The 26,569-nt window shown below is 43.0% G+C and overlaps 2 non-coding genes across 2 annotated transcripts; one reads left to right on the forward strand and one right to left on the reverse strand.

Moving 5' to 3' along the window:
* Window positions 1–16,171: 16,171 nt before the first annotated feature.
* On the reverse strand, window positions 16,172–16,243 carry TRNAR-UCU (transfer RNA arginine (anticodon UCU)). Its single transcript has one exon. It is a non-coding gene; the product is annotated as a tRNA-Arg (tRNA).
* Window positions 16,244–18,522: 2,279 nt separating this feature from the next.
* On the forward strand, window positions 18,523–18,610 carry TRNAS-UGA (transfer RNA serine (anticodon UGA)). Its single transcript has one exon. It is a non-coding gene; the product is annotated as a tRNA-Ser (tRNA).
* Window positions 18,611–26,569: the final 7,959 nt, after the last annotated feature.

A 26,569-nucleotide genomic window follows, 5' to 3' on the forward strand; every position in this document is an offset into this window, starting at 1 on the left:
CGCCCTATCCTCATAAGCCCCCACCGGCCCGACGTCGCTCGCCACTTATCCTCGCTCTCGCCACGCCCGCCATGCCCCCGCCCGTCCGTGATAGGCGAGGCCGGAGGCGGTCACCGCCGGAACTAGTGTTCGGTTTTTCACCGGAAGGCAGATGGAGGGAGGAGGCATTCTATCGGTCTTTAGATGGCAATGCGGAGATCGAGGACTTGTTGGAGCGCAACCGCCTGGCGGAGGAGCAGGAGTTGTTGGAGCGCGACCGCTTGGCGGAGGAGCAGCGTATCGCCGATTTGCGCCGCCAACGGGACATGGAGCAGCAGCGCACCGACGCTCTGAGTCACGAGCAGAGCGCCCGCACCTGGGCTGACTACGTGAAGGCCGGCGCCCAGCAAATAGCCCTGGAGGCTGTCGGGCACGCGCGCATTCGCGACGCCGATTTTTACTACCAGCTCGCCAAGTGGGTTTCCTGCTTAGAAGCCGAAGCTTCAGTGGACCACGCCGGCATGGAAAGGGCCAACGCGCGCGAGCAACGCGCCCTATCGCACCTCTGCAAGTCCGAGGCGAGGCGGAGGACGCCGGTGCCGGCGTTTAGCGTGTACCGCAGATGGCGGCCGGCATCGTCTAGTTAGCTAAGAGTAAGTTAGTACTTGTACCCTACTAGAGTATTAGTGGGAGTAGCTAGTTAACTTTGCTATGATGGTTGTCAACGTGGAAGTTCAGTACTCTGTATGTGGATCAGTCCTGTTACTTTGCTCTGAATGTTGAACTTTCCGTTTGAACATATGGAATGGGCTGTTATTTTTTTCAATGGGTTGTATTTGTCCTCCACGGGTTTAGAGGCTGACTTGTGGGCCTACCAAGTTGACGCGTACACAATCAGGAGATGATTGTACGTGGAGAGGATGACAGCAGGGACCCGCCAAGGTCATGGCAGTACGCAAGCAAGTGCCTCCTTATTTCAATCCAATAAAAATGGCTCCTCCTAATGGATTTCTGACATCTGGGTCCCATGCCATTGTCAACGTAGTCAATAAACGAGAGAGTTGCACAACGAGCGGCTGACACCAGGGACCCAGCAGCTCGCCCAGTTATTTTTGTTTTGGGTTAATTTGATAAATGCCACTCCAAATCTGGTGTTTCTGAGAAATGCCACTGCAATTTCCGAACTTTGAAAAATGCCATTTCCAGTGGCATTTTTCGAAGTCTGGAGTGGCGTTTTTCAAAGTTTGCAAATTGCAGTGGCGTTTTCCAAAGTTTGCAAAAATTGTAGTGGCATTTTTCAAAGTTTGGAAATTGCAGTGGCATTTTTATGAATCGCCATATTTGTTGTGGCATTTATCTAATTTGTTTTTTAGATGGAAGCAGGGTGTCAACTGGGCTGTGCGGGGCACTCTGGCCTGTCTAGAAAGCCTTCTCTTTTATGTTTACCACAGACCAGCCTAGTAGTTTTTTTTTCTGAAAATGGCTAGCCCAGTTTTTTTGTGATTTGCCAAGTAAGTCGCTTTGTCAGGCCTGTTGGGCTGCAAATCTTTCAAGACGAGGAGACCTTCATTGGGCTGGACGAGAAAATGGCCTATCAGTAATGAGAAATTGGCTGTACATTTTTAAAACACATCAAACCGGCAATTACTTTCGAATTTCTTTTTTTCATTTCAAGATTTTAAATTGCATTAATTTTTATGCGTGGAAAATTTGTTGGATTTTATATTGATACACATTTATTTTTAAAATCAGTTTGAATGTGACTCGAAATTTCGGGATTAAAAATAGTTCGGACCGCACCGAAATATGCAACATTTCGTATAATTTTTTAACCGTGGCCACAATATGGGCTGTAATGCTAACAAAAACAATATGGGCTCCAAAAAACCTTAAGAATTAGCAAATGAGCTGTAAATTATTAGAAATAATGGCAGATGGGCTGTATGCTGTTTTCCACAGATTTGAGGCTTTCCTAAAAAAAGGTTGACGCACAACCAGTGATTGTTGGATGTCCATCCAACGGCCGTCGTGCTTCTTCAATCTCTGCTCTTCCTGCTCCAGCCGCTCAAACAAGCGCCGGCGGGACTGCCTGCTCCCTCCTCCCCACGGCCGGATGTGCTGTCGCGCAGGCCTCACCGCCCCACCGTACTCCCATCGCTGGCCTAGCCATCCCTCTACTCACCCACACCTGCTGTTATTCTCCGGCGACGGAAGACGAACCAGTAAACCCTCGTACAGTCGTACTCCCCTCCGCGTGGGAAACAACTACCGAGTCTTCCCTGCCTCCGTGTCGTTCCCTTCCTAGGCCTCGCCGTCATCCACCGCCCTGGTGCTCTCGGCGCGGCCTGGTCAACGTGGTCAACGACCGACATGCATCTAAAGTGGACTGTACATGGAGAGGCTGATAGCTGGGTCCACGGCCGCACGCAAGGAAATGTCTCGTTATTACGTGCAAAATAATGATTCCTCCACCTGACATCTGGGACCCACCGAAAGGGCCTCTGTATTTCGTGAAAAAAAGTTACCGCCACTGACAGCTCGGACCCACCAGCTATATCTTCGCATGCAAGGAAGTGCGTCCTTATTACGCACAAACAAATGAATACTCCCCCTCCTAGCTGGGACCCAGTATAGTGGCAGGCTGACTTGTGGGCCTACTAAGTTGACAGGGACGGAGGGCTTTATCAACTTAGTCAATATGCACGATTCTAGCTCCAGTGACCGTACGATGTCCATCCAACGGCCATAGTGCTTCTTCAACCTCTGGTCTTCTTGCTCCAGCCGCCCAAACCAGCACCGGTCATGCCTCGTGCTCCTGCCTCCCATGGCCGGCTGCGATGCGGCGGAGGCCTCACCGCCCCCTACTACTCCCACCGCTGGCCAGGCCATCCCTCTACTCACCCACACCCCCTGTTATTCTGCGGCGACGACAGCCTCACACCGCAGCGAACCAGTGAACCCTCATACTCCTCTACACGTGGGCATCCACTGCCACGTCTTCCCCGGCTCCGCGTCGTCCCCTTCCTAGGCCTCGCCGTCGTCCATTGCCCTGGTGCTCTCGGCGCGGCGTGGTCAACATGGTCAAGGAACGGCTTCCATCGGACGTGGACTGTACGTGGAGAGGCTGACAGCTGGGTCCACGGCCGCACCAAGGAAGTGCCTCCTTATTACGCGCAAAATAATTATTCCTCCACCTGACAGCGGGGACCCACCGGACAGGCCACCGTATTTCATGAAAAAAACGTTTCCCCCTGACTGCTGGGACCCACCAGCTACATCTTCAGACGCAAGGAAGTGCGTCCGGGCAAAAAAAACGATTCGCCCCCCTGACTGCTGGGACCCACCAGCTACATCTTCGCAGGCAAGGAAGTGCCTGACAGTGAGGACCCACCTGGTCGAAGCGTACGTAGCGTTGTCATTCTGGTCGCGCATGTGTACGTACATATTGGTCGATGTAGAGGCGCGCACGTGTCGTAGTAGAGGCGCGCACGTAGCATGTACACGTACATACAGCGGCCAGGGTGCAAGAAAGTAAATACGGCCACGTCGTACATACGGGCGGGGTCTCGAATGCCTACTCGCGCGTACGTACGGCCAGGGCTCGTGTACATGGCTGGGTCGGAACAGAGAAACAACATCGTCTTTGTGTTCATGGGGAGCCAACCGGCTGGGTCGAAACGGAATGCGTCGTCGTTTTCATCGGGAGGGCTTGGACGGAACAGCCGACGGAAACGAGGCCTGGCGTACCGCAGAACGGAGAAAACGGCCTTGTGTTCGACCGGCCACGTTCGAAACGGGATCCTGTTCATCGGGAGGGGTCTCGGGTACCGCAAAACGGAGGAAACTGACCTCCTATGGTCGAAACGGGGGTCCTGTTGATCGGGAGGGGTGTGGCGTACCGCAAAACAGAGGAAACGGACTTGTGTTGGAGCGCTACAGTCGAAACGGGGGTCCTGTTCATTGGGAGGGGTGTGGCGTACCAGAAAACGGGACTCCATGGGATACTGTTCATCTCCACCGTCGACCCCCTCCAGCCTCCACGGGCTACTATTCATCCACCGTCGACCTCCTCCAGCCTCCACCTGCGACTGTTCATCCATGGGCTCCTGTTCATGCAGCCTCCACCGCGCGCTACTCCACCGGCTACTGTTCAACCAGCCCTCTCCACGGGCTCCTGTTCAACCACCCCTCCACGGGCTACTGTTCATCCAGCCCTCCACCGTCTACTGTTCATCCTGCCCTCCACGGGGTGGTCCTGTTCATCCTGCCCTCCACGGGGTCCTGTTCATCCAGCCCCAACCGGCTCGATCGGTCGGGGTCCTGTTCATCCAGAGGCAACACCACGGGGTCCTGTTCATCCACCCCCACCAGGAACTTTTCATCCAAACCCCCCAGCAACGCTCACTGTTCATCCATAGGCAGCATCGATCAGCTTCAGTTAGCAGCAGTAGCGAAGGAATCGCTCAATCGGGTTCACTTAACAGCCATCGATCGACCGCTCAGGTTCAGTAACGCGTAGCCTGCAGTGCAATCGCTCGAGTTCACTTAGAGCCCAACGCCTCGCTCGGGTTCAGTTAGAGCCCAACGCCTCGCACCCACACGCGTGCGTGTACGAGAGAAATGCGCATCGCTCGGCCCCGACCACCCACCGTAACCGGGAACACCCCGATATTTTCGTCGCCCTCGCTTCTACCACGGTTTTTTCCGTCATGGACGGCCCAAAGAATGTCATGCAACTGCGTCTCCGGCCCGCCCAGGATAAAAATCCCATTTTCTGTCATGATTTTTTGTCATAGAAGTAGGATCCCACCACATCTATGATGATAACAGGTTTTGTCACAATTATCGTCATAGAACTGTCATAAGTATGACAGAAAAGATTTTCGTTCGGCCCAAAATGTCACGGATGTGTCTTTTTTTGTAGTGCATTGGGCTCCTAGTTGCCCTAATCGCTATGACAAGCGTCATCCTGGGAAAGGCGGCAAGACCGCTAATGTTGTCATTGGGGACACTGACATGAAGGATGTTGGGTACGGTATATTTCCCACTATTCTTTCAGTATGTCATTCTCCTGATTGGTTGATTGACACGGGTGCTAATGTGCATATATGCGGTGATATTTCCATGTTTTCGTCTTATCACACCACAGGGACTTCAACCGTGCCGATGAGCAACGGTTCAAGTGATTCTGTTCACGGTGTTGGCACGGTTGATCTGAAGTTTACTTCGGGGAAGATCGTGCGGCTGAAGAACGTGCATTATGTCTCCTCCGTCAATAAAAATCTTGTTAGCGGATCTCTTCTGTGTAGAGATGGCTACAAGCTTGTATTTGAGTCGAATAAATTTGTCATATCTAAGTATGGCACCTTTGTTGGTAAAGGCTACGAGTCAGGAGGACTGTTTCATTTATCCTTATCAGACGTTTGCAATAAAGTTGTTAATCATATTTGCTACAAGAGTGAATCAAATGTGTGGCATTCACGTCTTTGTCATGTTAACTTTGGTTGCATGTCGCGACTAGCGAAGTTGAACTTAATCCCTAGTTTCACCATTGTCAAGGGATCCAAGTGTCAAGTGTGTGTGCAAGCTAAGCAACCTCGTAAGTCTCATGTGACTGCGGAAACGAGAAATCTTGCACCACTAGAGCTCATATATTCAGATCTATGTGAAATGAATGGTGTTTTGACAAAAGGTGGAAAGAAATATTTTATGACGCTAATTGATGACTCCACTAGATACTGCCATGTGTATCTTCTGAAATCTAAGGATGAGGCTTTGAACTATTTCAAGATCTATAAACTGAAGCAGAAAACCAACTTGATCGAAAGATCAAGAGGCTTAGGTCCGATCGTGGTAGTGAATTTTTCTCAAATGAATTTGATTCCTTTTGTGCGGAACATGGTATAATCCATGAGAGGACGCCTCCCTATTCACGTCAGTCAAATGGGGTGGCCGAAAGAAAGAACCGTACTCTAACAGATTTGGTTAACACCATGTTAGACACAGCGGGTCTCTCCAAGGCATGGTGGGGGAGGCGATATTGATAGCATTTCATGTCCTAAACCGAGTTCCCACAAAGAACAAAGAGATAACTCCATTTGAGGAATGGGAGAAAGAAAGGTTAAAGCTCTCTTATCTATGAAACTGGGGTTGTTTGGCGAAAGTCAATGTGCCAATTCCAAAGAAGCGCAAGCTTGGACCAAAGACCGTGGATTGTGTTTTCCAAGGATATGCTTTTCATAGCATAGGTTATAGATTCTTGGTTGTAAAATCTGAGGTACCTGGCATGCATGTCGGTACGATCATGGAGTCGAATGATGCGACTTTATTTCAAGATATCTTTCCCATGAAGGATATGGCTACCTCATCTAATCAAGAGATGCCTAGTTCATGGAATCAGGAACCAGATAAAATTACTGAACCTGCTATTTCGATGGAACACTTTGAAAATCCTGTGGAGGAGAACAATGAAGTTCCTACTAGGAGCAAGAGACAGAGGACTGCAAAGTCCTTTGGTAATGATTTTCTTGTGTATCTCATAGATGATACTCCCAGTTCTATTTCAGAGGCATATGCATCTGAAGATGCTGACTACTAGAAGGAAGTAGTTCGTAGAGAGATGGATCCCATCTTGGCGAATGAAACTTGGGAGATAACTGATCGTCCTTATGTGTGCAAACCTATAAGATGCAAATGGGTATTCAAGAAGAAGCTTAGGCCTGATGATACTACTGAAAAGTACAAGGCTCGGCTCGTGGCTAATGGTTATACCCAAAAGGAAGGTGAAGACTTCTTTGATACTTACTCACCTGTGGCTCGACTGACCACTGTTCGAGTTCTACTTTCACTAGCTGCCTCACATGGTCTTCTCGTTCATCAAATGGATGTTAAGACTGCTTTCCTAAATGGAGAGTTGGACGAGGAAATTTATATGGAACACCCAGTTGGGTTTGTACTAGATGGTCAGGAAGGGAAAGTGTGCAAGTTGCTGAAGTCTTTGTATGGACTCAAGCAAGCACCCAAACGGTGGCATGAGAAGTTTGAAAGAACATTAACAGCTGCAGGATTTGTTGTGAACGAAGCTGACAAATGTGTGTGCTATCGCCATGGTGGGGGCGAGGGATTTATCCTTTGCTTGTATGTTGATGACATACTGATTTTCGGAACAAATCTGAATGTTATTAAGGAGGTCAAGGATTTCCTATCTCGCTGTTTTGAAATGAAGGATTTAGGAGTGGATAATGTCATTCTGAACATCAAGTTGTTGAGAGACGATGATGGTCGGATTACATTGCTTCAATTTCACTATGTGGAAAAGATCTTGAGTAGCTTTGGCTATAGTGACTGCAAGCCCTCTCCAACACCATATGATGCTAGCGTGCTGCTTCGAAAGAATCAAAGAATTGCTAGAGATCAATTGAAGTATTCTCATATTATTGGCTCGCTTATGTACTTAGCCAGTGCTACAGGACCTGACATCTCTTTTGCTGTTAGCAAACTGAGTCGGTTTGTCTCAAAACCAGCAGATGTGCATTGGAAAGCTCTAGAGAGAGTTTTGCGTTACTTGAAAGGCACTGCGAATTATGGAATTCACAACACTAGGCACCCAAAGGTGCTTGAAGGGTATAGTGACTCAAACTGGATCTCAGATGCTAACGAGATAAAGGCCACGAGCGGATATGTATTCACTCATGGAGGTGGCGCTGTTTCTTGGAAGTCTTGCAAGCAGACCATTTTAACGAGGTCAACAATGGAAGCAGAACTCACAGCACTAGATACAGCTACGGTCGAAGCAGATTGGCTTCGTCGGCTCTTGAATGACTTGCCGGTTGTTGAGAAACTTGTATCGGGCATCCTTATGAACTGCGACAATCCAACTATGATCACGAAAGTGAGCAGCTCAAAGGATAACATGAAGTCATCAAGACACGTTCAGAGAAGGTTAAAATCTGTCAGGAAAATGAGAAACTCTGGAGTTATTGCATTGGATTATATCCAAACGTCTAAGAATCTGGCAGATCCTTTTACTAAGGGTCTATCATGTAATGTGATAGATAATGCATCGAGGGAGATGGGTATGAGACCCATAATATGAGTTGTTCACGGTGGTAACCTATTCTTTGTGATCGGAGATCCCGTGAATTAAATGTGGAAGACAAGTTGTTGGTCAACTGAGAGGAGAGTATCCTTACTATTAACAATACCACTCCATGAAGATGCAATACTCTCCTAATCTGCATGGCAGGTTGATGTATATCTTAATGTGTTCTAAGTGGCTCTTTTAAGCATAGATGTTGTCCTGCAGAACATCTTTTGAAGAACACACATCTATGAGTCTGATTGTTAAATGTCGCAATCTATGAGAGTAGGGTTCTCTCTAGTAAACTCATGAAAGGTCTCGGAGTATGACGCATAAGCTCCACAGGCGGGGAAGATCCACGGTAGCCAAGTATCGGTCAAGGCTTTGTGTGAACCTAGATTCGCAGAAAACTTTCAGTTCAAGGCCTAGTCCACTGTTCAAGTTGCTTACTAGTGTAGCATAGAGTTCTAGGTGGAAGTTCAACTTAACAGTCTCCACTGCAGTACCGGTATATAAAATAGTATTTTGGAACTAAAGGCAAATTCTATGTGCCTCTAGGATCTGGTGGGGGATTGCTGGAATTTTATCTATTTATGGGCCAGCCCAATACCAATTTCAGAAATTCCTAATAAATCTTAGAGGCCCACTTAGCCCATTCGTGCAAGGCAAGGGGCACTACTAAAGTTTAGTCCCACATTGCTAGTTTAGAGGGAGTTGGACCGCTTTATAAGGGAGGTTCTTTCCCCACATGTATTTGCATGAGAACAAGAGGGACATCCACGCGCGCTCCTCCTCCCCCGCCCGCCTCGCCACGCCACACCTCGTCACGACGCGCCGCGGGTTGCGGGAATGAGCCGAGCCGATGTCTAAATTCCCCATCCCGGCTACTGCTACGATCTTCCCCATCCCGGCTTGCGGCGTGCACCGCAGGTCGGGACAGCAGACCTCCGAAACCGCACCTTTTGAGTCATGTACGGGAGAAGGGTGATAAGGTTTTTGGGGAGCGCTTCGCGCGATTACTGACTTCTTCACGGACGACCCGGACTCCGACGACTACTTCCCCGACAATGACTTCTTCCCCGACGTCGACAACCTCCTCGATGACATGGCTGGCGAGAACACCGACCCCAAGTCCAGCGCTTCTGCTGCTGTTGTCCCGTACGTGTTCTTCCTCTTTCTATTAGAGGCCCTGCTACAGTTCCTTGTTCTAGTATTTGCCGTAGATATGTTAGACTCTATTTCATATTTGCAACTCGCTATACTGTCTGCTCTAGATATGTTTAGTTACGGTTCATATATGAAGATGTTGTTTACCTTCTCTTTGTCAAATCGCATGGCTTGTTTTATCACTGCTATACTAGTCGTGCTTTATCTAGTATTTCTGTTAATAAAATCATTCGGTAAATTGCTCACATTTCCAACAATCCAAAAACCATATTATAGGAAATTTACCCCAAGTGGTTTTGCTGCTTCCATGAGACCTCCTATGTTTGAGGGTATCCAATATAAGAGGTGGCGCGTGAGAGCAGTCTTATGGTTTCAAACCATGAGTTGCTATGACGCCACGCTTGGCAAACCTGAAGGGGAGTATGATGCCCAACAGGAACAAGCTTTTCAGAAAATGGATACTCTGTTTAAGGCTGCTCTCTTGAGTGTTCTTGGTGAGAACATAGTTGATGCTTATGTGTCAATTGACAATGGAAAAGATATGTGGGATGCACTCGAGGCCAAGTTTGGGGTCTCGGATGCCGGCACTGAGCTGTACATCATGGAGCAATTCTATGATTACAGGATGACTAAAGAGCGCTCCGTAGTTGAGCAAGCTCATGAGATACAGTCATTTGCTAGAGAACTTGAGCACTTCAATTGTATGCTACCGGACAAGTTTGTTGCCGGAGGTATCATCACTAAGCTTCCTCCTTCGTGGAGGAACTTTGCTACCTTACTGAAGCATAAGAGACAGGAGTTTTCCATTCTGGATCTCATTGGTACTCTTGATGTGGAAGAAATGGCGAGAGCAAAGGACACACGTGCTCGAGGTATTGAGGGAGGATCTAGTGCCAATCTGGTATAGAAGAAGAACTTCCAGCCCCACAAGTTCAAGAACAAGGGCAAGTTTGATGGTAAAGCAAAGTTTGATGGGAAGAACAAGGCTGTGCAGCACACGAACTTCAAGAACAAAAATGACAAGAAGAAAGGTGCTTGTCATGTGTGTGGGGATCCTGATCATTGGGCTCCTAGTTGCCCTAATCACTATGACAAACGACATCCTGGGAAAGGCGGCAAGACCGCTAATGTTGTCATTGGAGACACTGACATGAAGGATGCTGGGTATGGTATATTTCCCACTATTCTTTCAGTATGTCATTCTCCTGATTGGTTGATTGACACGGGTGCTAATGTGCATATATGTGGTGTTATTTCCATGTTTTCGTCTTATCAGACCGCAGGGACTTCAACCGTGCTGATGGGCAACGGTTCAAGTGCTTATGTTCATGGTGTTGGCACGGTCGATCTAAAGACTACTTCGGGGAAGATCATGCAGCTGAAGAACGTGCATTATGTCCCCTCCGTCAATAAAAATCTTGTTAGCGGATCTCTTTTGTGTAGACATGGCTACAAGCTTGTCTTTGGGTCGAATAAATTTGTAATATCTAGGTATGGAACCTTTGTTGGTAAAGGCTATGAGTCAGGAGGACTGTTTCGTTTATCCTTATCACACGTTTGCAATAAAGTTGTTAATCATATTTGCAACAATAGTGAATCTAATGTGTGGCATTCACGTCTTTGTCATGTTAACTTTGGTTGCATGTCGAGACTAGCGAAGTTGAACTTAATCCCTAGTTTCACCACTGTCAAGGGATCCAAGTGACATGTGTATGCAAGCTAAGCAACCTCGTAAGTCTCATGTGACTGCGGAAACGAGAAATCTTGCACCACTAGAGCTCATACATTCAGATCTATGAGAAATGAATGGTGTTTTGACAAAAGGTGGAAAGAAATATTTTATGACGTTAATTGATGACTCCACTAGATACTGCCATGTGTATCTTCTGAAATCTAAGGATGAGGCTTTGAACTATTTCAAGATCTATATAGCTGAAGCGGAAAACCAACTTGATCGAAAGATCAAGAGGCTTAGGTCCGATCGTGGTGGAGAATTTTTCTCAAATGAATTTGATTCCTTTTGTGCGGAACATGGTATAATCCATGAGAGGACGCCTCCCTATTCACCTCAGTCAAATGGGGTGGCCGAAAGAAAGAACCGTACTCTAACAGATTTGGTTAACGCCACGTTAGACACATCGTGTCTCTCCAAGGCATGGTGGGGGAGGCGATATTGACAGCATGTCATGTCCTAAACCGAGTTCCCACAAAGAACAAAGAGATAACTCCATTCGAGGAATGGGAGAAGAAAAGGTTAAAGCTCTCTTATCTACGAACCTGGGGTTGTTTGGCGAAAGTCAATGTGCCAATTCCATAGAAGCGCAAGCTTGGACCAAAGACCGTGGATTGTGTTTTCCTGGGATATGCTTTTCATAGCACTGGTTATAGATTCTTGGTTGTAAAATCTGAGGTACCTGACATGCATGTCGGTACGATCATGGAGTCGAATAATGCAACTTTCTTTGAAGATATCTTTCCCATGAAGGATATGGCTACCTCATCTAATCAGGAGATGCCTAGTTCATCAAATCAGGAACCAGTTACAATTACTGAACCTGCTATTTTGATGGAACACTTTGAAAATCCTGTGGAGGAGAACAATGAAGTTCATACTAGGAGCAAGAGACAGAGGACTGCAAAGTCCTTTGGTGATGATTTTCTTGTGTATCTCATAGATGACACTCCCAATTCTATTTCAGAGGCATATGGATCTGAAGATGCTGACTACTAGAAGGAAGCAGTTCGTAGAGAGATGGATTCCATCTTGGAGAATGAAACTTGGGAGATAACTGATCGTCCTTATGGGTGCAAACCTATAGGATGCAAATGTTTATTCAAGAAGAAGCTTAGGCCTGATGGTACTATTGAAAAGTACAAGGCTCGACTCGTGGCTAAGGGTTATGCCCAAAAGGAAGGTGAAGACTTCTTTGATACTTACTCACATGTGGCTCGACTGACCACTATTCGAGTTCTACCTGCACTAGCTGCCTCACATGGTCTTCTCGTTCATCAAATGGATGTTAAGACTGCTTTCCTAAATGGAGAGTTGGATGAGGAAATTTATATGAAACAACCAGATGGGTTTGTACTAGATGGTCAGGAAGGGAAAGTGTGCAAGTTGCTGAAGTCTTTATATGGACTCAAGCAAGCACCCAAACAGTGGCATGAGAAGTTCGAAAGAACTTTAATAGCTGCAGGCTTTGTTGTGAACGAAGCTGACAAATGTGTGTGCTATCGCCATGGTGGGGGCGAGGGAGTTATCATTTGCTTGTATGTTGATGACATACTGATTTTCGGAACAAATCTGAATGTTATTGAGGTCAAGGATTTCCTATCTCGCTGTTTTGAGATGAAGGATTTAGGAGTGGCTAATGTCATTCTGAATATCAAGTTGTTGAGAGACGATGATGGTGGGTTACATTGCTTCAATCTCACTATGTGGAAAAGATCTTGAGTCGCTTTGGCTATAGTGACTGCAAGCCCTCTCCAACACCATATGATGTTAGCGTGCTGCTTCAAAAGATCAAAGAATTCCTAGAGATTAATTAAAGTATTCTCATATTATTGGCTCGCTTATGTACTTAGCCAGTGCTACAGGACCTGACATCTCTTTTGCTGTTAGCAAACTGAGTCGGTTTGTCTCAAAACCAGCAGATGTGCATTGGAAAGCTCTAGAGAGAGTTTTGCGGTACTTGAAAGGCACTGCGAATTATGGAATTCACTACACTGGGCACCCAAAGGTGCTTGAAGGGTATAGTGACTCAAACTGGATCTCAGATGCTGACGAGATAAAGGCCACGAGCGGATATGCATTCACTCATGGAGGTGGCGCTGTTTCTTGGAAGTCTTGCAAGCAGACCATCTTAACGAGGTCAACAATGGAAGCAGAACTCACAGCCCTAGATACAGCTACGGTCGAAGCAGATTGGCTTCGTCGGCTCTTGAATGACTTGCCGGTTGTTGAGAAACCTGTACCGGGCATCCTTATGAACTGCGATAATCCAACTGTGATCACGAAAGTGAGCAGCTCAAAGGATAACATGAAGTCATCAAGACACGTTCAGAGAAGGTTAAAATCTGTCAGGAAAATGAGAAACTCCGGAGTTATTGCATTGGATTATATCCAAACGTCTAAGAATCTGGCAGATCCTTTTACTAAGGGTCTATCACGTAATGTGATAGATAATGCATCGAGGGAGATGGGTATGAGACCCACAATATGAGTTGTTCACAGTAGTAACCTATTCTTTGTGATCGGAGATCCCGTGAATTAGATGTGGAAGACAAGCTGTTGGTCAACGGAGAGGAGAGTATCCTTACTAATAACAATACCACTCCATGAAGATGCAATACTCTTCTAATCTGCAAGGCAGGTTGATGTATATCTTAATGTGTTCTAAGTGGCTCTTTTAAGCAAAGATGTTGTCCTGCAAAACATCTTTTGAAGAACACACCTATATGAGTCTGATTGTTAAACGTCGCAATCTATGAGAGTAGAGTTCTCTCTAGTAAACTCATGAAAGGTCTCGGAGTATGACGCATAAGCTCCACCCGCGCGGAAGACCCCACGGTAGCCAAGTATCGGTCAAGGCTTTGTGTGAAACTAGATTCGCAGAAAACTTGCAGTTCAAGGCCTAGTCCACTGTTCAAGTTGCTTACTAGTGTAGCATTGAGTCTAGGTGGAAGTTCAACTTAACCGTCTCCACTGCGGTACCGATATATAAAACAGTATTTTGGAACTAAAGGCAAATTCTATGTGCCTCTAGGATCTGGTGGGGGATTGCTGGAATTTTATCTATTTATGGGCTTGCCCAATAACAATTTAAGAAATTCCTAATAAATACTAGAGGCCCACTTAGCCCATTCGTGCAAGGCAAGGGGCACTACTAAAGTTTAGTCCTGCTAGTTTAGAGGGAGTTGGACCTCTTTATAAGGGAGGTTCTTTCCCCACATGTATGAGCATGAGAACAAGAGGGACATCCACGCGCGCTCCTCCTCCGCCGCCCGCCTCGCCACGCCACGCCTCGTCACGCCCCGCCACGCCATGCCGCGGGTTGCGGGAATGAGCCGATGTCTAAATTTTTTGCCACGCACGACGGGTATACGAACGGGAGCTGAAATGTTTTTGCTGAAGTGGAGACTGTATACGAACGACGCATCTCTTCGCCTGCTGCCTGTTCGCTTCGCCTCCCTCTCTTCGTTCACCTCCCGTCTCTGCCCTCTCACCTTCTTCTCTTGTGCCTATAAAAGGGAGGTCGCTCCTCCCAGAGAGGCGCACCAGAACAACACAACCCTCTCGCCTCAGAGTTCCCGACCACTGAGCTACTGCTACGATCTTCCCCATCCCGGCTTGCGGCGTGCACCGCAGGTCGGGACAGTAGGCCTCCGAAACCGCACCTTTTGAGTCCTGTACGGGAGAAGGATGATAAGATTTTTGGGAAGCGCTACGCGCGATTACTGACTTCTTCGTCACGGACGCCCCGGACTCCGACGACTACTTCCCCGACGATGACTTCTTCCCCGACGTCGACAACCTCCTCGACGACATGGCTGGCGAGGACACCGACCCCAAGTCCCGTGCTTCTGCTGCTGCTGTCCCGTACGTGTTCTTCCTCTTTCTATTAGAGGCTCTGCTACAGTTCCTTGTTCTAGTGTTTGCCCTAGATATGTTAGACTCTATTTCATATTTGTAACTTGCTATACTGTCTGCTCTAAATATGTTTAGTTACGGTTCATATATGAAGATGATGTTTATCTTCTCTTTGTCAAATCGCATGGCTTATTTTATCACTGCTATACTAGTCATGCTTTATCTAGTATTTCTGTTAATAAAATCATTCGGTAAATTGCTCATATTTCAAACAGATTGCCTTTGTCTTGAAGGGTGTTTACTCTGATCATCTGGTACATTGTCAGGTTGTCTCGAGGCAGATGAGTGTGCGTTGCTGAGGTTTGTAAGCCGGAGTGACTGCTTCGGTCGTCGTGCGAGGTGTTGAATATGATCGCTTGGGTGACGAGTCGTCGACCTATTTGGTGTGTAACCTCAAGACCGATGAATGTGTGTTGCGGGCGACTCATAGGCAGTGGCTTGGTTAAGGGAACGGAACCCACCGGAGCCGTAGCGAAAGCGAGTCTTAATAGGGCGATTGTCACTGCTTATGGACCCGAACCTGGGTGATCTATCCATGACCAGGATGAAGCTTGGATGAAACTAAGCAGAGGTCCGAACGGACTGATGTTGAAGAATCAACGGATGAGTTGTGGTTAGGGGTGAAATGCCACTCGAACCCAGAGCTAGCTGGTTCTCCCCGAAATGTGTTGAGGCGCAGCAGTTGACTGGACATCTAGGGGTAAAGCACTGTTTCGGTGCGGGCTGCGCGAGCGGTACCAAATCGAGGCAAACTCTGAAGCCTGAACGATCCTAAAAATCCCTCGAAGGAGATAATAAAGAACCCAAAGCAGATGGTATCCTACTGCAAGGGTGGTCTTAAGAATCCAAAAGAGGTTGCTCAGAAGAGATAGATGTATCCCAACCTCTATTAACTCCCTCAATAAACTTTACCCAGGAAAGTTCTAATTCTTTTGTAAATTCATATGAATTTATTACTAATGCAATTTCTTCTGTAAGTCTAGCTATCTTTGGTTTATTCAATAGCCTTAACGTTAATGGCGAGGTTCAAAAGAGGAAAGGCTTGCGGTGGATACCTAGGCACCCAGAGACGAGGAAGGGCGTAGCAAGCGACGAAATGCTTCGGGGAGTTGAAAATAAGCATAGATCCGGAGATTCCCAAATAGGTCAACCTTTTAAACTGCCTGCTGAATCCATGAGCAGGCAAGAGACAACCTGGCGAACTGAAACATCTTAGTAGCCAGAGGAAAAGAAAGCAAAAGTTTTCTTTGTTTTTAGTTTAGTATAGTTATTTAAAGAATAGATAGAAATAAGATTGCGTCCAATAGGATTTGAACCTATACCAAAGGTTTAGAAGACCTCTGTCCTATCCATTAGACAACGGACGCTTTTCTTTCATATTTTATTCTTTCTTTTATTTTTTTGCTTCTTCCGAGAAAAAACTGTTAGACCAAAACTCTTTTAGGAAATCAAAAAATCCAGATACAAATGCATGATGTATATATTATATCATGCATATATCATAAAGAAGGAGTATGGAGCCGGTAGTGGGAATCGAACCCGCAACCCCAAGGTTATGAGCCTTATGAGCTACCAAACTGCTCTATACTCTTAAACCGGATGGTTCTAGTAAACCAAAACTATCGTTTTTTAGCTATTTGGCTTCCTTATTCCTTATTTTAAGAAGATTTAGTTACGATTGGAAATCAACTTTTTTGTATCTTCATCCATAGATCCTTTACTCATATTTTCAAAATTGGAATACTTAATCCAATGCAAAATTATGCTTCGCGACTCTGTACTCATAATCCTATTTTTATTTTGGATGCAATTTAAATTAGTCTTTGGATACAAATCGCCAGAATGTATATTCTTCCTCAATATGCTATTGAGAGGAAAAGGATTTAATCATTTATAAGAACTAAAGTTTTCATCGGAATATAAAAATAAAAAACTTAAGGATGCCTTAAGTATATCATTTGTTTCACTATAAATAAGATAATACAATAATAGTAAGAATATTTTCAACACAAAAGCTCTCTCAAACAAGAGAAAGAAACATATCTTTTTTATAGATATTTAGAATGCAGTCCTACATTTTTTTCTCTGTGGACCGAGGAGAAAGGGGGCTCAGCGGGAAGAGGATTGTACCATGAGAGAAGCACAGAGGTCAACCCGCTTCAAATATGGAACATGGATTCTGGCAATGCAACGGAGTTGGGTCCTCATATCGATCCGAATGAATCAGTCTTTCTACAGAGGTCAATCTTTGCCTATTAGGCAAGAGGATAGCAAGTTCTAAATTCTGTCTCGGTAGGACATGGATTTCTATTACTATGAAATTCATAAATGAAAATGAAGTAGTTAATGGGAGGGCTACCATTATCCTTTTTCTCTCTTGCGGAAACTATTAGGGGATTTCAACTAATCCTTTCCGGAGAATTAGACGGCCTACCTGAACAGGCTTTTTATTTGGTGGGTAACATCGATGAAGCTAGCACGAAAGCTATAACCTTAGAAGAGGAGAACAAATCGAAGAAATGAAATTAAATCTTTACACCCGATATATCGTATAACCCCTTGAGTGTTTTAATGGAACAAGGTATAATATTCATATTGTCCTCTGATAAAAATTGAACTTCAAAAAAGGAATTCTTTTGATTCAACCATCTCTTTCTCAACTCAGCAACTTGAAGTATTAATCTTACAGATTAAAATAAAGAGTTCTCGTGGTCCAGAATCCACAAAATTTGCGTTTGGAACATTAAATAGCTTGTATCCATAGAACATCTGGCGTAACATAGATAATAAATAAATAGGAGTTAATATCATTCCAATTGCCATTACAAAAGTAATTAGTGTTTTTGGCATTAACAGAAATTTTGGACTAGTAATTAGTCCAAAAAATACTACTAATTCTGCGACAAAACCACTCATTCCTGGTAAGGCAAGAGAAGCCATTGAAAAGCAATAATAATAATTCTAAATATAGGAAAGATAAAGAACCCCATTTTTCTAGTTCTTATGATGCACTGGGAGCTTATAAACAAAAACTAATCAGTTTAGATAGTCCCTTGTGGCTACGATGGAACCTGGATCAACGCGTCATTGGGTCAAGAGAAGTTCCGATTGAAGTTCAATATGAATCTTTGGGGACTTATCATGAGATTTATGCCCACTATCTAATAATGGGAAATAGAAAAAAAGAAATTCCATCACTGTAGGACTTGGGTTTAAGCTTTCCCCAGCCCCTTTTCATCAATGGACTCCTGACGTCTACGAAGGAGTGTGGATCGTTCGACAAATTCCTACCTCTATATCTATACTTCCATCTCAAGAAATTCTTTTTTTTCCGCAGGGGGTCGTGATGTCTTTCTACGGAATCGCAGGCCTATTCATTAGCTCCTACTTGTGGTGTACTATTTTGTGGAATGTAGGTAGTGGGTTCGCAAGAATGAAACTCAAAGGAATTGACGGGGGCCCGCACAAGCGGTGGAGCATGTGGTTTAATTCGATGCAAAGCGAAGAACCTTACCAGGGCTTGACCAGTATACAGAGATATATCGAAAAGGAACTTGTATCTGATATCTTTCTAGAGGCTAATAAATCTTTTTATTTTTTATATGGCTATGTTCTATTTGTAGGAGTAAAATAAGGATTAGGCTGTGGAGAGATGGCTGAGTGGTTGATAGCTCCGGTCTTGAAAACCGGTATAGTTCTAGGAACTATCGAGGGTTCGAATCCCTCTCTCTCCTTTTGCTTATTGAATACGTTTGTTTCTTTCATTTTTTTCTGTCCCTTATCTTTCTTTCATAAAAAGGAATGAATGGCTCGGCTAGAAAAAAATAACGAGCCACACACTAAGCATAGCAATTATATTAAATGATTTATCAATTTTCATTAAATCTTATAGAAAGAGGTATAATTTCTTCTTTTGCAGGGATTTCAGGAAAAAAGTCTCTTGTCATTTTTTAACAAATTCAATATAAAAAAACCAAACTTTTTCTATTATCTATTAATGTGTATCTATCCGTACCGTAATATTTTTGAATATTATGAATTAGAGAAATTTACAACTCTACGAATAGTTTTTTGAACTGCATGTTGTAAACGACCAAGAGCCAATCCGAATTGATCTTGTAACAGATCTGCAACCGAACGAATACGTTTATTTTTCAAGTGATTCATATCGTCAATTGATAATACTATATTTTATTATTTTATTATTTTATTTGTATTTCTTTATTGTATTATACCTTAATATATATATTCTAGATATATAGAATAGACGAATCTCGATTTGTCAAGTCTCATGATCATATTTCCCGACAAACCGGTTACACTAAGACCCACGGAAACACGTATGGGCTCGGGAAAGGGGTCCCCCGAATATTGGGTATCCGTTGTTAAACCTGGTCGTATACAATGGATCTACGAAAAGATCGTGTATTTACAACTACAACGGAATAGTATACAAAGTCAACACCAATGATTAAATAGAATTTATGGCTGCACAAACCGTTGAAGATAGTTCTAAACCTAGGCCAAAACGAACTGGTGCAGGTAGTTTACTGAAACCCTTGAATTCGGAATATGGGAAAGTCGCCCCGGGTTGGGGGACTACTCCTTTTATGGGGATCGCAATGGCATTGGCACCTTTTCGAACACAACTGATGCATTCCAAAATAACTCTGATTCTAACATCTTTTCCCTTGGCCATGAACCTCCTTTTCTTTTTGGATTGACTTAACTTAATTCTTCTACTTATTCTTTTATTCTTCTATTTTGAATCCGAAGAAGAAGAATAAAATTCATTAGAATAATTTTTTTTTCGGGATGTAATCCCATGGAGAGGAAAAAGGGGTATCTTGTAAATTCAAGGGTAGGGCTTGCATTCTGATAATACTGAATCAATTCAATATTATGAATATCGGGTCTATCAAATCAATTCATGGATGAGAGTTATATTTCACGGATGAGAGTTGGGAACTCGTGGGAATGTGTTCTTATTTATTGATAGGCTTTTGGTTTACACGACCAATCGCAGCGAGTGCTTGTCAAAAAGCTTTTGTAACTAATCGTGTAGGGGATTTTGGTCTATTATTAGGAATTTTAGGTTTTTTTGGATAACAGGTAGTTTAGAGTTTAGGGATTTGTTCAAAATAGCTAATAACTGGATTCCTAATAATGGAATTAACTCTTTACTTACTACTTTGTGTGCTTTTTTATTATTCCTTGGTGCAGTTGCGAAATCCGCACAATTCCCTCTTCACGTATGGTTACCCGATGCTATGGAAGGGCCCACTCCTATTTCGGCTCAAAAGAGGAAAACATCTTCCATAATTTCTTTTTTGTTCAATTCTGGACAAAAAAGAAAAGGAAAAAGGAATTTATAGGGACAGTGTTACCCCCTATATCCCCTAGTTTATATTGTAGGAATAATAAAATAATTTAGCAGTCTGACACACTTACGTCCTTGCAAAGTAAATAATTATTATTGTAGTCGTAACCGTAGAATAGGATCCTAATCAAAATAAATACATTTGGTTCAGGCGCTATTAGCATGGTAAGAAAAGATTTTTTTTTTACCCAAAGGTTTAGAAGACCTCTGTCCTATCCATTAGACAATGGACGCTTTTCTTTCATATTTTATTCTTTCTTTTATTTTTTTCCTTCTTCCGAGAAAAAACTGTTAGACCAAAACTCTTTTAGGAAATCAAAAAATCCAGATACAAATGCATGATGACAAAAAGTTTGAGAGTAAGCATTACATAATCTCCAAGATTTTCTTTAAGGAATAGATTACCAGTTTTTCCTTACCACACGGATCCACTAGGATGGTTTTTTTTATACCTAAAAATGCAAAAAAGAATTCTTGAAAAAAATTGCAAGAATTCTTTGTCAAGGTAATCCTCCTTTGAAACACTTTGGTATTGCTCCTAGATAGATCATAATACAAAAAATCAATCAGAGCACAGGGAGCCATCTCATTATCTTTCCGTAAAGAAAAACTATGGTGGACTAACTGATCTTTAAATCAGTTTATGAAAGAGCCCAATGCAAAAAAATGCATGTTGGGTCTTTGAAACAGTTCAAATCATTTCGATAATAATCCGTTTGATCTGTATTCCGCTATTCCGACGAATATTTTTTTAGTCTTACTTATCTTTATCTTATCTTATTTTCCTAGTTGTGCTAAGTAATGTGCGCGGTACAAAGTTCTTGGTAGAGAACTTCTTTGAGTCATCCTATTTTTCTGTTCATATGAAGGAAATTAATATGCGATTTTCAAAATAGGGGAATCCAAATGAAACCCTTTTTTGGCTCAGTCTATCTGGAATGCTTTTGTATAATTAGGAATTAATTTGTCCAAACACTAATTGGTCGTGTATTAGCAGACAATATATATCGGTTCACGATGCATTGCCGCGCGAAATCAAGATATTGGAATTGGATTAGTCAATCGATTCATAACTGCCTTTCGAGCACAACCATTTCGAGCACAACCAATATATATTAGAACCCCCTTTACTTGCCGAAGCACTTCTTGGATCTGTCAATTATGCTATGGCCGGAGTCCTACTCATAGTGATCTGGTCGAATTTGGAGAAGCCCCGACGGTTAAACAACTTATTAGAAACGCAAGACAGCCAATACGAAATGCTCGAAAAACGGCCGCGCTTAAAGGATGCCCTCAGCGTCGAGGAACATGTGCTAGGGTGTATGTGCGATTCGTTCAGATCATGACTTCAAACAAATATTAAAAAAATTGAAGTATCCATGATTAGTACCAATGAATAGGATATAGCTTCTCTATCCTAGATTTCTATGGAATTTGACTGAAATGCACGATCTTCACAGGTATCACTTTTCACGATACCTAAAAGGTGGAATAGCGATTTTCGAACCATTTCCTATAAGAGAATGGTTTCCATTACTTTGAGAAATGGATTCTTATGCCTGTTATACCTCTATTCTTTTTTCTATTAGCCTTTGTTTGGCAAGCTGCTGTAAGTTTTCGATGAAATCTTTAGTACTCTGTATGCCAAATTGAATGATGTGTTCATTCCAAAAAAATTTAAAAAAGGGTAAAAGCTTTGTCGAAATCCCTATAATGAGTAGCATTTGCGGCTGCCGAATAAACCAACTTTAAGATGGGATAAGATGCTCGATAAGGCCGCAAATTGGGGGAATTCGTGCCTACTCGGCATTTCACGAGTTATGAAAATGCAAGAAAGGATACTAAATCTCGTCGTTAACTGAATTCTGAATAGAATAATTAATTGGAATTCCAATTAATCATTGAAGAAATTAAAAAGGGATTAAATAAAAAAATCCAAGTCTTAAATGAAAGGATCTGGTTGGAATCTTAAAGTGTGGTAGAAAGAACTACATATAGTTTTTTCTACGACACTTTAGATTATTTCTATTATATTATCTTTGAATCTACATAGAATAGATTAGTAGATTGAAATAGTTAAGTAGTCTAATTCAATTTCTTTTTTCATTGCATCCACTTAATTCCAATCAGGTCAAAATAAAAAAATCTAAGACAATTCTTGACCAAAGAATCCATGGAAGGAAAGAAAAATAATATTAAGAATAGACTATAGTAAAAAGTAAAAGTAAATGGAAAATGTGTGATATGCCGTGAATAGTTCCGTGGAAGAAAGTCTAATTTTCTTATGGCGTATATCCGCCTGGGTCGACCTTCTATGTCTGGGTCGACCGTTTCATTTCATTTTCTATTATATTAGAGTTTTCCTTTTTTTATTATCTGTGAATGAATATTCTAATGGGAATGGAATTTCATAATACTGAAAGAGAAGAGCTAGCAATTCAGAACGCAAATTGCGTTTTAATACGTCTCACTATTCTAATTTTTAGAAGAAATGGCCCTATTAAAGAAACTAGAAGAATTATGGAAATGAGTTCAAACGGAAGATAAAAATCGGTTGCTAAATGAATTCCAATTTGTTGAACATTATTTATGAGACCCTGTTCTACTATTTGGTTTGATCTTGTAGTCCAAAGAATTCCATACCATGACGTATCTGGGATAGTAGTCATTAGCGAAAAAACAATAGCTGTGTTCGGGGGGGGTTATTGTCTATCATTGGCCTCTATGGTAGAACCCGTCGGGGAGGCCTGAGAGGCGGTGGTTTACCCTGTGGCGGATGTCAGCGGTTCGAGTCCGCTTATCTCCAGCCCGTGAACTTAGCGGATACTATGATAGCGATAGCACCGAATTTTGCCAATTCGGCAGTTCGATCTATGATTTCACATTCATGGGCGTTGATAAGATCCTTCCATTTAGTAGCACCTTAGGATGGCATAGCCTTAACGTTAATGGCGAGGTTCAAAAGAGGAAAGGCTTGCGGTGGATACCTAGGCACCCAGAGACGAGGAAGGGCGTAGCAAGCGACGAAATGCTTCGGGGAGTTGAAAATAAGCATAGATCCGGAGATTCCCAAATAGGTCATTACAATGTAGCGGGTATAGTTTAGTGGTAAAAGTGTGATTCGTTCTATATAATAACTGAATTTGAAATGATATACTTAAGGCATCCTTAAGTTTTTTATTTTTATATTCCGATGAAAACTTTAGTTCTTATAAAGGATTAAATCCTTTCTATCTATTCTGGTGTGGATGGCAAGCAGGCCTATATTTCTTGGTTTCAATAGGACTCCTTACGAGCGTTCTTTCTATCTACTATTATCTAAAAATAATCAAGTTATTAATGACTGGACGAAACCAAGAAATAACCCCTTATGTGCGAAATTATAGAAGATCCCCTTTAAGATCAAACAATTCCATCGAATTGAGTATGACTGTATGTGTGATAGCATCTACTATACCAGGAATATCAATGAACCCCATTCTTGCGAAAAATTGGATCGGATTTTGCAGTTCTTTTTTCTGCAGTACCTCGACGTGACATGAGCGTGAAAGAGGTTCAAGAATCCGTTTTCTTTTTATAAGGGCTAAAATCACTTATTTTTTTGGCTTTTTGACCCCATATTGTAGGGTGGATCTCGAAAGATAGGAAAGATCTCCCTCCAAGCCGTACATACTAGAAAAAAGGGCTTTCTACATAGGGATCGTAAAAACAACGATTTTTCCCTATCAGCTGTAGGAAGGAAGGACACTTCACGAGAATCAAAAAATGTTGGTGGGCATGTATGGTTGGGTTTTATTTGTGTATTTGGCGGAATTTGGCATATTTTAACCAAACCCTTCGCATGGGCTCGCCGTGCATTTGTATGGTCTGGAGAAGCTTACTTGTCTTATAGTTTAGCTGCTTTATCTGTCTTTGGTTTTATCGCTTGTTGTTTTGTATGGTTCAATAATACAGCTTATCCGAGTGAGTTTTATGGACCCACCAGGCCAGAAGCTTCTCAAGCTCAAGCATTTACTTTTCTAATTAGAGACCAGCGTCTTGGAGCTAATGTGGGATCCGCTCAAGGACCCACAGGTTTAGGTAAATATCTAATGCGTTCCCCAACTGGGGAGGTTATCTTTGAAGGGAAAACTATGCGTTTTTAGGACCTTCGTGCTCCATGGTTAGAACCTCTAAGGGCCCCAACGGTTTGGGATCTATAAGCCAGGGCGGCGGTTTCAGGTTATGTTCAAGGGTGTGGAGACTGATCGCGTAGGTGACAAAGTCTTTGCCTGATTTGGTGCGCAACCTCAGGGCTAGTGTCTGCGACTCTCTGTATCGGTACTGACCCGTTTCCCTTATTAGCTTATATCTTTCTTCTAAATGAAAGGCAAACCGATTACCTGGCCTAGATAGCTAGTGCGCATGCACCACTTAATTATCTTATATCGACCTTGCTGTATATAACGGCTATTTCTATATAGAATCTTCATGTGGCCAGCCACATACGAAGCTGCGGTTATGGACCATTCTTATCCATGCACACGCATCATTTTTTTTCTTCATAGCTACAATAATTTAGTTCATTAGACACCCTGCCGTCAAATAATACTAAAAATGTTCACTAAAGTTATTTTTTTTTGCGGCTTTACTAAAGTTAGTTAGCCACTAGTAGTGATGGATGAAACGATCCCTTGCATATCGCGCGATCTGATCTTGTTGGCGAGTGATGATGAATATCAATAGAATCTTGGAAGAGACTTTTCGCGTTGATTGGAGGGGCATATATAAATGGAGAAACCTTTTTCTTTTCTTCCTTTTGGCGTTGTTTCTTGGGAAGCTTTTTTAGCTTGCTTTGCCGGTTCTTCCTGTCGGTGCACAAGTACGCATGCAAGCGCACGAAAGATGCATTTAGAGGGCACTATAATACTGGCATACACCTCTCTTTGTCGTTGGCACCCCTCTCCTGTCATTAGTGTCGTCTCATACGTAGTTTTTGCTCTTCAATTAGGACCTGGATTCGTACTAAAATTACAAGCATGACTAATCCGCGGTGACTAATGTTAGGAATATCTATCACATTCGATCCAAAATGTTTGTCCTTTCATAATTATATTGAAGACCGGGCCATACAAATTCTACCTTTTTTAAGAAACACCAATTATAATGTAGACGTGTGCACTTATACAATGTCTACTGAAGACCAGGTTGGAGTTACGAAGTTTCAAGATTGACAAAGTTATCACAGACGCCTTGTTGTGAACGGGAACATCGCCTCCCCAGTAAAGCAATTACTAGTATCCAACATAATAACTTGGTATGCCTAGATTTATCACGAGTTAGCCCATCATAATTGTAATTGTTTACGTGCGAGTGTATATCTTGTTATGTTTTGTTTCTTTTTTGTGCTTTAATTAATGCTTGGTTGTTCATATTGACAATAAAACACTCCTTCTGTTCACAAATATAAGATGTTCTAATTTTTCTTAAATCAGATGTATAGAGACATGTTTGAGTGTGTCTGTTCACTTATTTCAGTCTGTACATAGTTCATATTAAAATATCTAAAACATTTTATATATGTGAACAGAGGGAGTACAATACTTCCTACAATTTTTATTCATATAACTTGCAGAACCACAATCACAGAAAATACTTGTAAATAATAAACAACTGACACCAGGTTTGTGTAACCATAACGTATACCTGGCAACAATTTTCCACGGTTGAACCGCTCACGCATATCATGCCCAGACACTGTAAAATTGGCAGTTGTGACTGTTTTTCACTGGACCGACAGTAGTGGCCAGCGCTATCGCCGTCGGCCGCCCCGCCAGGACAACAAGCCAAGAAGATAGTATATGGTTCCATACCCAAATCTAATCATCGACTATATATATACGCCGGCGCGTTGATCAAATCGATCGTGTGATATGATATGGTTTTATAACGTCAACTCACCAACCCAGTTTGCTGCCGGTGTTGACTCCACCATGCATTCGATGTTTCTTCTCGCTCTTTTTCCAGGATATTGCTTACATATCAATATTGATCCTCTCTATGACCTTTTTAGGGCCGATCCTCTCTATGACTTTAGCACCTTTCTTTTTTAGAAAACAGACGGCTTTATTCAATCGAAACAATAGTTACATGGTTTATGATGAGGGATACAATTTCGTTCAAAGGATCCTCAAACCAATCAAAATTCAAATAAATTTGGCCAACCTAGCAACTTTATTAGCTTCTCTATTACAATAATCGAAACTAGAGATAGGAAAATCACATGCCATATACTAATAATCATCAAAAACTACCGCTGCCGCTCCTACCGATC

Source organism: Triticum aestivum, chromosome 1D, assembly GCF_018294505.1.
Source record: "Triticum aestivum cultivar Chinese Spring chromosome 1D, IWGSC CS RefSeq v2.1, whole genome shotgun sequence".
Lineage (NCBI taxonomy): Eukaryota > Viridiplantae > Streptophyta > Magnoliopsida > Poales > Poaceae > Triticum > Triticum aestivum.